We start from the raw sequence: 13,050 nt of genomic DNA on the forward strand, positions 1-13,050 counted from the left end.
CATGGTTTGGTCATGAGTGACAAGGAGATCAATACAACCTGGGACTGTCTCTCACTACTGCCATGCTTTTTTTTTTGTTTACTTAACCCATTCTTCCCTGCTTCCTCCATGCGCTCACTGTCTGAGCAGAGGGTGTGCAGTGAGGACACCCTGCCTCTAAAATGGCTCATCCAAGGTCCTTCTTTCCTTCTTCTCTTTGAAATGCCCCCTTCACATCCCCAGCCTCCACTAGGGATCAAACACAGGGAATGCTCAGGGAACCCTTTCTTCCCACAGGATGGGCATGCACACCCCTCCCCTGCCAGTTTAACTGCAAATTTTGAACTTAGGACAGATTATGCAGCCATAGGAAAGTTCGAACATAAAAATGGAATGTGTATAGTAGATCAGCCATCAGCAAAATGTTGTATTTGTTTATAATGCTGTGTTACCTAGGTATATGTCGGCCACTGTACATGCATGCATGCATGCATGCAAGTATTTACTTAGTAAGTTGCCCCGGTAAGACTCACTAGGCTGAAGGAACTTTTTTGAAGGTGACATAGAAGTTTGGTTTACATCATCATTGTAGCAATTCATTAACAAAGTCCATTATAATCCTTCTTTTGAACAGTTTGTGCTGCATCTCAAAGTTTTTTGTGGATGACATTTAAAGGATATAAATTTTATTACTTGTGTTTCTGCTATTATCTGAAAGTGTATGAGACTTTAGGTAAAGGAATTTAACTATTGGTGACCACATGTTTTTGTTATTTTATTTATTCAGCATTTTGTTGACCAGGTTATTCCCACTAGGCTATTAGCCTCTTTTCAGGGGAGACCCAAGTCGGTAATTGTATTATTTGGGGGTATTTGGCTAGGACATCATGTAAGGTCTACTTTTTTTGATAAGTACAGTGGGATCTTTTACATCCACCTGAGCTATTACCACCACCTCAAGCAGATGGGGCCTCAGTTTAACATCTCATCCAAAGGACGGCACACTCAGAAGTGCATCAGCACCCCCCCCCCCACATGCTGCACTGCAGTGTCAGTAATCAATCTGCCTGTAAAGGAATAGAACCCACAGCATTCTGCACCATATACGAGTATGTTACCTGCTACGCCAATGTCAATGACCAAGAAAGAGGTTCATTTAGTCTAAAAGCATTAATATTTTTTTTTTATTTTGTATAAATATGGGATATCCGTCAAACAAAAATAATCCAATCATACTACGATGTCTGATTCTATGAAAGGTTTTACAAATTGTTTTGCATGTATTCTAAAACATTCACAAATGTACCGATCAAGTAGCCTGCAACCAGTCTCACAGTGATTGTAATCCCATTTAATCAACAGATAAATAAATGCATATATAAATAAATAATCAACTATGGCTACATATGCAAGATAGAGAAAAGGAAGTCTTAGGCCAGGGAAACAAAAATTTCAAGTAAATACAATAGGCATGAAGCCTATTTTTATATTCAAGCTAGACAACTGCAACAAAAGCATTGGGATAGAAAATGCCACTCAACAACTTTATTCAAAAAATAAGAATTGATTATAGAAAGTGGGAACCACAGGAATTCTATGCAGTTTTCAATATCTGTTTTTATTTGTGTGTAAAAACATGTAACACAATGGCATCTGAACAAACGTATGGATAGTACTTTATCAGGATGCCTGTCAAACAAAGCACAATTACTCAGTGATAAATAATTCAGAGTCCTGCGTATCTCAAACACTTCAGTACCCAATCTCAGATTACTAACATATGTTTGTTTTCAGGATGCTGTACACCATTCTGTTCTGCACATATCAGCAAAACATATCTGAAAAACCTGGAATTGGCCATGTGACGCAGAGCCTGATAATGACTCATGGCTAGTATTTAAAGGATGGAAAAAATACTGTATAACCAAGCGTATCTGAAGGACTGACTAAGGCAAAGCAAGGATTATTCAGTGGCTTAAAAATAACTGTAGCTAAATGACTCTTAAAAATGTTAAGTAGCAAATAGTTCCCTTAACTTAGCTCTGAAAGTGACTACAATTAAAAAGTGCTCATAGTGTTGGCCAGAGCCTTGAAGTGGAGAATAAATGCAAACAGGATAAAAAAAATATATCACTCAAAATGCATGTATGTGCAAAACTTGAACTTATTCAGAAAGTGCGCTAATAACCATTCAGCAAGATCTATTTTAGAAAGTTGCTCACACCAACAACCTTTTGTTGACTGACCAGCAAATCATCTGCCACAACAGTATGTCATCAATAAATTTTCACTAGGAAATATCCATTTAAAGACAAAGATGTCATTAATCATCAGCCTTGCATTGTCACATGCCTTATTCAATGAAACCTTCAGCACTTCCTCCACTAGAGAAATGAGGTTGTCAGTTAATTCTGCATCCTGTAACAAAATACGTACATCCACATGCAGGAAGCTGAAGGCAAATGTCGACCACAGATGTAATACTGTCACTTGCTTTAAAAACAACAATCACTAACTAAATTTCTACATTCTCGCTATCTCTATTTTGATCAATAGGAAGAGTTAACATTTTTAATCCTCTGTTTATAGCAGATCCTTGCTTGTACGTTTGCATTTGAATTACAAATATCCCTCTTTACAGACATGACTACTGCAAGATATGTATTTTCTTTCCATTAAAGTACTATCTAGTCGATGAAAGTAAGCTTTGAATTACATCAACAAAATAAAACCAGATGAAAAAAATGCAATAACTGATGCTTTAATATCAATCATATTGTTTTACTAACTATAAATACCATTGCATTGTTGAACTAAATTTATTTATTTATTTATTGACATTTGTTTACCGGGAAAGTCCTCTGGGCCAAAAAGAGCCCTTTTTCAGTGGAGGCCTGAGCAGAAAAGCTCCAGGACAAAAATAACAATTTATATACAAGTTTACAATGTATAACAACATGATAATACATATCTGCAATGTATCACAACATAATAAGCAAAGAAAAATCAAGAGTATCCATAGGAACAAATTAAAGTGAGCAAAGTCCACCAGAATCAGGTAGTCAAATGCTACAGAAACTGTAGCACTAGCGATTGATCTGAGAATACAAAGACATGCATCTGGAGCATTTCTCCCCGGGCCTCCACTGAAAACAGGCTCTGTGGAACCTAGTCGGACTTTCCCGGTCAACAAATGATAAATAAAATAAAAATAAAAATATTATAGAAATGAGTGTAGAAGGCATGCAAAGTATCAATGGAAGTTCAAGTAGTTAGAGAAGAAATTAAGGTCAGTGACAGGAAGAAATCACATTTGTACCTTTTCAACCAACAAGGGTGCTGTGAAAGTGAGTTCAGTCATCTTCTAATGCAGACATAGAGCAAGTGATAGAGTGATTAGAGAGGCTTGATAGAGTAGGTGCAATGCAAGGTAGTTAGAGTAGCCAGATAACACCGTAGCAAAGCTGAGTCTGAAAAGTAGAAAGATTCAAGTAATGGCTTCATAGGTAGCAGGATGTGCATTAGTGCAGTTACATATCCAGTTAGAAATTAAATGATTATGAAGGTCACTTTTGAAGTTAGAGAGACATTGTTTGCCGCTTATGGGGGATGGGAGGTTATTCCATAATTTGACAATGATCGAGGAGTATAGAAGTTTGCCTGTAGGTAGGTCTGGTTTATGAATTTGAAGTAAGTGCTGGTGTTCAGAGGGTAGTGGCCTAGGAAGGGAGTAGGGGGCAAGTAAAGAAATAAGGGCAGGGCAGTCTAGTGGTTTATGGATAAATTTATGTGAGGTGGTCAGCTGTATGAGTAATAGATAATGTGGGAATTCTAGCCATTGTAGTTTCATTAAGGTTATGCAATGATGGGAGGAATGGTGGATGCCTGTAGCAAATTTGGCAATTTTGTTGTAGCAAGACTCCAGTTTTTGCTTCAGGGAAGATTGCAACTTGATTAGCAATGGTGCACCATAGGTTAAAGATGGAAGTACGTATGTGAGGGCTAGAGCTTGTTTAGTTGGTAAAGAGAGAAACCTGTTATGTCTGTAAAGTAGCCCTATTTTTTGTGAGCTTTATTAATATTTGATTGGATGTGCAGGTTGAATTTTAGGTTTTCGTATATTTTGACTCCTAATAGTTTGGTGTTTGCTACTAATTCGATTTTTGTACGGTTTAGTGAGAATATATTGAAACCGTCTCTGTTGCAAGTTGTATTTCTTTTGGGGGTAAACAGCATAAGTTTAGTTTTTTTGGCGTTTAGAGAGAGATGATTTTTGTAGAGCCAGGATTCTACAGTAGAAAATGCTATTTGGGTCATTTATTGTAGTGTCTGGGTTGAGGGCAGAGCAGACAAAGGTCGAGTCATCTACATACTGGACTAGAGAGGTGTTTGGAATACCATGGTGCAGATTGTTTATGAATATGTTAAATAAGAGAGGCCCTAAAATTGAGCCTTGTGGAACGCCTGTATGATTATGAAGGTAGGGAGAAATAGTCTTGCCATTTAACTGCATGTTGCCTATCTGAGAAATAGCTTTTAAACCAGTTAAGCGATTAAGAGGAAAGTCCTATAGAAGTAAGCTGAGACAGGGAAATGGTGTGAGAGATGGTATCAAATGCTTTTGATTGGTCTAGAAAGAACTGATACTTCATGGCCTAAATCATGGGCTTTGCTGCTTATATCTAAGAAGGAGATAAGGGCAGTAGAAGTACTGTCCCCTGGACAAAATCCATGTTGGGTTAGGGAGAGGATGTTGTTATTTAGCAGGTAATGGACGAGTTCTTTTTTTGGACACATTTTTCCAGAAGTTTTGAGATAGGGGACAGAACAGCAATGGGTCGAAAGTTTAAGATATCAGAGGATGAGACACTTTTATGAAGTGAGAGGATTACAGCTTTTTTCCAAAGGAAAGGGACATGGGATTCCTGAATGGACCTGTTAATAAGGATACTAATTGGGTAGGCCAGTGAATCTGCAGTGAACTTAAGGAATTTGGCAGGAATATTGTCGGCAGAATTAGAACAAGGCGTTAGGCTTTGAAGGAGTTTTTTTTACAGACGATGTGGAGATAGGGGAGAGATTGAATTATAGTTGATGGGGTTCCTTGATACAGTTTTGAGTAGGGCTTTTTTGACTTGAGAGATTATGTAGAGGTGGGGGAAGTGTGTTGAGTATAGGGATGTGATTAGATGGTAAGGCTGTGGAGAAGGAGGTAGTAAGCTTGGCTATAGCATCAATGAAATAGGAGTTCAATTTAGAGACGATAAGGTCAGGTGGCATTTTAGGTCAAGGATTAGATCTAATGCCAGGGTGTAAGAGATTACTGACAGAAGATCAGAACAGTTTAGGATTATTTTTCCTGTTTGTTTGTAGATTTCAGAAGTACTGTTGTTTATCTTTGCAGATAATAGGTTCATAGGTTCATAGTTTAGTACTAGGCTAACTGCCCCTGCGAGTCATTTTAAGCCTAGCTAGTTATCCCTTGTGAGACTCAAACCTTGCACCTTGTGTTTGTAAGGCAAACACCTTAGCCATTAAGCCACCCTCCCAACATAAGTAAGATAAATAAGATACATTTTTTGGCTTGGTTTCAAAGCTGTTTACAGTGGATAAGGTTGGAAGGAATTTGGGATTTTAGCCAGCATTTCCAGGCTTTATCCCTATTTTTCAAGATTTCCCTGGTAGATTTAGATAGGCATGGGGCATAGTTAGATTTAATTCTTTTGGATCTGATAGGTGCTAACCTGTGCAGGATCTTTAGAAAGGAATTATTGAAGTAAAAGAGAGCATCATATAGTGGAAGAGTTTTAAGACAGTTCCAGTTGTAGCTACTTAAAATACTACTGAAGGTATGAGGACAGAATTTGGATAGGTCTTCTGTTACATTGATATTATGGACTTTTTATAAAGATGAGTAGTGTCGAATAGCGAAGTTTGGAAGGTGGTCACTAAGGGATTTTGCCATAGTGCCGGACGTAGAGTATTTGGAAGGGTCTGAGACCAGGATCCAGTCCAGTATTGAGCCTTTAGCAGTTTTATAGTTAAATCTAGTGACTGTATTGATTAGATGTGCGAAGTGATATAAATTTAAGCTAGAGTGAGATTGATGGGAGGAAGTAGAGGCCCACTCGATGTTCATGTCACCTAAAATGATAGTTTCATTTTTTATAGTAGAGGAAGCCCAAGAAAGTACATCTTCTAATAATAAATAAATAAAACTATGAACCCAGTATTCTCTTCAGACCATGTCCACTTCTGTCATTAGTATCCATTAGATATTATTTCCTGTCATGTGTTAATGATGGTCAAAAGACCACTGAGCTTTTCATGAATTTCAGGTCATCTCACATTTCTGAGAATGCACTGTGCCATTTGTTCCCTTTGTTATCCATTAACCTAAATGCTACATGTCTAGCACCAGGTGCACTTTTAGTTTAACATCATTACCTGAGCTGCTTATTCATCCTGTCACTACTGTTTCACCTGCTGTGCTTAGCTACACATTATGATGTCAATGAGCTTTCTCACAAGGGTTATCACTGTTTTATGCATCTGTATGTTAACCGACTAGCTCACCGTTCACAGCTGTATATTCTGCCTTTACTGACATTTTGTTATGATATGCACTGTCACAGTTACCACTGTAATTCTGCTGTTCATGCTTTGAAGAGTCACCAGAGAAATGGGCCATATGAATTTAAGTGGGACATTCTTGTTCCCACAAATACATGACATTTAACTCAGTCTTTCAAGCACAAACAACAGAACAAACGTGTCATTATCCCATGAAATAACATATTTTTTGCATCCATCTTAGAAATTAAGTTAACATGAAAAGCACCATCTTTAGAAGCAGAATCCATGTTCTGGTGTCTCCATTCATGGAGGCTAGGCTGGCTATGATTCAGCAGCTGCACATCATTTCCTATTTGTTTTGTATATATGCAGACCTCACGTCTGCTGCGAACATTGTTTTTTCAACAATTAGAGCGTATATTACATGAGACAATCCATCCATTCATCCACAACCCCCTTTTCCTATTTTTGCACATGGGTTTGCGGCGTCATTTCAACAGTAATAATCATCTAGAGCCAAGGTTTACCACCAGGTGGCTAACCCTGCTGCAGTAGTTCATCTACATCACACACTCACATGCACACTCACACCTATGGCCAATTTAGAGGGTCCAATCCAACTACTGCATGTCTTTGGAATGTGGGAGGAAACTGCAGCACCCAGAGTAAGCCCGCACAAACACAGGTACGACATGCAGACACCACACAGAAGGCACACCAGCCAAGAACTGAAATGGGGAACCTCTTGCTGTGAGGCAACAATGTTATTCACTGCACCACTGTATTAATATGATAATGACACACTACTAATGTTAATGCTAATAATATATATATATATATATATATATAGCTATAGATATATACAAACACACACTCACACACACACATATATATATATATATATATATATATATATATATATATATATATATATACACACACACATACATACACATATAAATATACATGGATGTGTATGCTATATGTGGGTGTATAATTTATATATGGATTTAAAGCATTAAAACTCAACCTCTTACAGTAACTGGATCCCAAACTATTGAATACAACCCGAAACCTATCAAGTACCTAAGGCAGCAACTGCCTTACCTCCAAATATCCTGACCATGAAACTTTCATCGCCCACTTATAACCTGATACCACTAAACTACAAAGCCCCCTCTAAACCCTGAATGCAATCCTAAAATTCCCTTCCTGCTCCCTAAATCTAAATAAAACTCCTGTCTCTCTCTCTAATCCTACCACTCCCCTCCCATTCCTTAAGCTTAAATTCCCCTCTTGCTCATTGCCTCTAAGCTTAAATCTTCCAGTTAGCATTTAAGCAGTATAAGTGAGTGACAAATACTTATTTACTTACACTGCTAAACTGTAAACTGATTCACACTTTCAAACACAATTTGACAACCAATACAGCAGCACCCCAATATATTTATAAATATGTTAATTAAATGTTAGACATATATTTCTAGAAATAAAAAAAAAATGTGGTGCAATTTGCAATACACACATTTAGAGGTGCTGTTACATGAGAATAAAACAACATAAATGATACTAGGATACCAGACCTGCAAAATAACAATGCATAACTGGCAGAATCAAAGACACATAAAAATCCAACTATTACTGGAATGCAAACCAGGAAACATAAAGAGAAAGGTATTATCAAAACCAGATGTAATTAAGGGAAAAGTCTAGATTTTTATGGTTATTAGAAATGTAAGCCAAGAATAGCAATTAAAAAAATCTGAAAGATGTTGGATGGGTGGTGCAGCGGTTTGCATTGTCACCTCACAGCAAGAGGTTCTTTGGTTCGATTCTTGGCTGGGGTGCCTTCTGTACAGAGTCTGCATGTTCTCCCTGCATTTGTGTGCGTTTCCTCTGGGTACTTTGGTTTCCTTCCACATTACAAAGACATGTTTCTCCTCGGGTCTCTGCTGAAAATTGGCTCGTTCCAAATTGGACTTTCCCAGTAAACAAATGTTAAATAAATAAATAAATAAATGTGTGATAGTAAAGTGAATAAAAAAATACATAGTCAAAGAAAATGTATGTGAATGCAGCAGATAAAAGGGAAAACAGCAAAACAGTATGCTGACATTGCAGAGGACAATACCCACACCAATATGTGTGTCCTGCAAAAGAAGACAGGTGCAAAACACAGCAAGAAAAATCACTTTCCAAAGACATGCAAAATTAAAAAGAGAAACACTGCACCACAACACAAAGACAAGAGGTATGACAGGGCCAGAAAGAGAATGTCATATCTGTAGAATGAGAAGAAAACAGAGGCTGTGATGGAGATGAATATACATGTGCATATATGATAAGTAAGAATGACATCCAAGATCATACATCATTGTAAAAATGATGAACCAAGAAGTGAGGACTTTGTTAGCCTCAGGTACCTCAATTTTATTGACAGATTACAGTTACCAAAAGCTAACCTCATAGATTAAATTGATTGAGGCAAATACAAGAAAATAAGCCTATAACGTAACAATGCCTAGACATCAAAAAAGCTGCTATGAGGCAGATTCAAAGGTAAATAACTGGGTAATATGATCCTTAACTAAAGAGCCCAGTTCAAGTATCTTACTCTGTCCTACAGGAAAGTCATTACATGTGACAAAAATACTAACCAACATAAAGAGTGACATGGAGAAAGTAAAATGAAGCAATAATCCATGAATGTGGGTGGGTAAATCTTGACATTTCTTAAGAAAGAAATTGCTTACCTTTCTTAAATAATGTCTTTGTATGATGATACTTCACTCTTCTTTTGTTTTGTCTTCTGAAGGCATGTACTGTGCATGCATATGAAGCATGCATTCTCATGATTGCACCGTACATCAATGCTGTGCAGAATAAGCAATAGAGAAAAGAGAATCTCTGTTGCTGTGTCTTTTGTAATTGTTTTAAAAAATTGATTTTACGAGAGACAGTGCAGAGATACATGGAAAATCAGGCATGTTTCTGCTTTAGTTTTCCAGAAAGTACTTGATTCTTCTTGTATTTTGCTGTCCCCAGCATATACCAATAGAAAGTCTGCTGCTTAATGGTACTTCAGTGGCTAGACTTTTTTTCTATTGGTATATGCTCAATTTACAACAGGCAGCTTGTTGGGCTGTCCAATCAATGTGCTCATTTTTGAATAGCAATGAGCGGTTACCGTATAATACTCAATAACGTATTAGACGCTGTGACAAAAGGAAGTACTGCCAGCACAGCTAGCTTGAATTTTGTAAATAATTATATGTCATTTGTGAATATTAAAATGATTTATACAAGATGCTTATGTTACAAATGTATTAGAACTGTGGGTCATAGAAGATGCTGGTGTTACAAATGTATTAGAACTGTATGTCATATGTATATAAAATTGATTTGTGCAAACATTTGTGTTGGAAAGGTATTTGTAAAGTTCTTGTGTTTGAAATGTAATCATAGTATGCCCTACTACAGAAAACAGAAATGTACATGCACTATTGTAACTGTTTAAATATATATGTTTTAACAGAGGAAACAGGAGGGTTAACCTCAGTCCAGCAAACTTTAGAAAAATATCTGAAATTAAATCACTTTATAGGCTAGGCAATAAAGATGCTATATCACAGGTTTTAAGGCAGCCAGAGACACAAAGTCTGTACTAGGAAGCTTTCTGTATTGCTTTTGGGGTGAACTAATTAGTACTCTGGAAGCATGTGGAGGTATGCAATTGTTTTATAACTTCCAGCACTTGCCAAAGATCTGAGCAAAAGCCCTTGTGTGTATATTTTTACAGGTAGGTGCTAAGTCCTGCCAGCTTCCAACAATGGGGGTTCTGCATGAAAACTAGAAATCAGATGACCAGAAGTGATGTCATCCTGCAAGCTATCTCAGAAATAATACTTTAGATATTATTTTGAGAAGTCTCTTAATGACAGACAGGGCATGCTGTATTCTGTTTTGATCCCGACAACAACAAGAAGGGCCACTCATCACATCATCTGCCTTGCTGTACTGCATAAGTAGAAAATAGTAACTCTCTTAGATACCGTCAGGAATATAGTGAAGCTTAGCTTAGATATTGTTTTTTCTTTATTTGTCTGAATCTGTCCTGCAATGTTATTTTATTTCCTGGGGTTTTGAACACTGATGTCACTGTGCTTATATACTTAGTATTTTCTTGTTCTTTTATTATTTATTATTAAATATATTTAAACATTTCATTGTGGCTGATCTTTGTAGAGATATTGAAGTTCTGAGAGTGCTTGCATATTTATTTGGTGACACTATGTGGGCCACTCCTAAAAGCATTGGTCTTGGTCAAACTACCATTTGTATTAGTATTAATTTCACTCAGTATATTGGGTACCCTTGGAAGATCCTTAAGGTAGCTGTGATGGGCAGAAAGGGACATAGCTAGTAAACTGTGTCAGCCTTTCCTAGGTGTGTGTGTGTGTGTGTGTGTGTGTGTGTGTGTGTGTGTGTGTGTGTGTGTGTGTGTGTGTGTGTGTGTGTGTGTGTGTGAATCAACTCTCAAATACTGTGTGTGTCAGCTACTTGGGTAGGGACAAAAAGCACTGACTGGACAGAGAGGGTGCTAGAGGCCTTGGCCTGGACACTTAGCTGAGATCTTGAGTCTATAGAGGTGCCTGTGGGGAGTCTTACTGGGGATCTGGAGAAAGAGGTGGGGAGTCTTACTGGGGATCTGGAGAAAGAGGGAATAACCAGCCCCAGACTGTAGTCTCTGTGTGCTCTTAAGGGAGATTGCACTTGATGCAGAGAGCTGCATCTGTAAATACTGTGTGTGTACCTGTTATCCTCCCAGGGAACATTCCCCACAGGTGCCAGTGGTGAGGATTGAGGCTCCTTAATTACTGGTCCAATGATGGGTTGTCACAGATGCATATATTAGATTTGTTTGACTACATTGGGAAGTTATACACACACATGCACACACATATATATATATAAGTTTACCATGGTATGTTTGAAACTGATCCAGTTGAACAATGACAACACCGGAAAATAACATTGAAATCTTACAACAGCGTAAGACCGGAATGTTCAACATTACAGTCTTCCACCCGACTGACTCAGCTAACCTCTACTATTAAGCAGGGGGGCTTTGCCCACCTGCACCCCCTATGTGGGGGCTTCACCCCCACCCCCCCTACTTAAATATACCAACTCCGAGATCACACTACAGTGAGGAAATGGACTTCCCTGTTCCTCACTGAAGGACAACCTCCCTCCACAGTCTCGACTAACCTCGGTCAACCTCTTTCAGTTTGATTACCTGCTCCTTGACAATCGACTTTCTGCAGTTTGCGTAAATGATTGCAAGCCTATGTGTATATATATACATATATATATATATATATATATATATATATATATATATATATATATTATACATATATACATCCCATCATGTTGGGGGGTGCAAGAAGGCAAAATCCCTTTGTCACATCTCTCAACATGCAGATATTGAAAATAGGTACAAAGACCCTTGAAAAGTAGGTACATTCAGCCAAAAATCTGGACATGTAATTACCATAAAATCTGAATACCAAATAGCTCATTCCTCTTTCAACAGGATTGTGGGTTACTACTCAGAAATACACATTTAAAAAGCAGAGTGACAAAATGATAGAAAAATATAAGCGCACAATTACAGAGACAGTGTAAAATATGTAGACTTTAATTAACTGTATGGCAAAATTCTACCACTCAAAGTAATTTACTTTTGAATTTATAAAGGAGATATAAGATGCGGGTCTCCTTTCTTTAAATACTGGTGCCACTAACATGTTGTTCATGTAGTGTGGTTTTCTGTGGATTAGACAGCTTCAAAAATCATGTTTGATGAGAGTAGACTCAGAAAACTATATGAAGGGGTAAATCAAGCCTAGAAATACAGACATACCATCAAAAAACAGGTACATTGTGCAGGGTTAAATCAAAATCTGAAAGCACAACTGTAGCTCCAAAAATAAGTGCATTATGTACAGGGGTAAATCAGGCCTGAAAATAGGTATGTCCTTCCAAAATAGGGTCAGTTGAATGGTCTGCCCCTTGCAAACACACTTTAAAGGTAAACCACTAAGTTAAAGAATTCACTCTTTGCCTGTATCCCATTTTAATTTTCACAGCGATGGGACTCACAAGGCTGGGCCTCAACCTTTTGTCAGGGAGCCACTTTACAGCTGTACTGCTCTATGTAGAACAATTTGCTCTGGCTTCACTGTAATATATACAAGGTCATGGACCTGTATGTTGCAGTTTCACATCATAAACAAACTAGCTAATGTTTTTGTCCGTAGATACTGCTGCCCCGTGGTTTAAGGTTATTCTGATGTTTTCTTCTCCTTTTCATGAAATACTTGTAATCAGTGCTCATGGTGCTTCTCCTTTTAATTTATTTCTTACATTCCTTAAATATATAATGTTTTGCTATATAACTTGCATAAATTTCATATGATCTACAGCTCT

The 13,050-nt window shown here is 37.6% G+C and overlaps 1 protein-coding gene across 2 annotated transcripts in view; it reads right to left on the reverse strand.

Moving 5' to 3' along the window:
- The window catches only part of LOC122789351 (disintegrin and metalloproteinase domain-containing protein 8-like), a 688,349-nt gene that overhangs the window by 203,895 nt on the left and 471,404 nt on the right, over nucleotides 1–13,050 (reverse strand). The window lies entirely within an intron of this gene.

The sequence above is a fragment of the Protopterus annectens genome, chromosome 14.part0 (genome assembly GCF_019279795.1).
Source record: "Protopterus annectens isolate FY-2018-M chromosome 14.part0, PAN1.0, whole genome shotgun sequence".
Classification (NCBI taxonomy): domain Eukaryota; kingdom Metazoa; phylum Chordata; order Ceratodontiformes; family Protopteridae; genus Protopterus; species Protopterus annectens.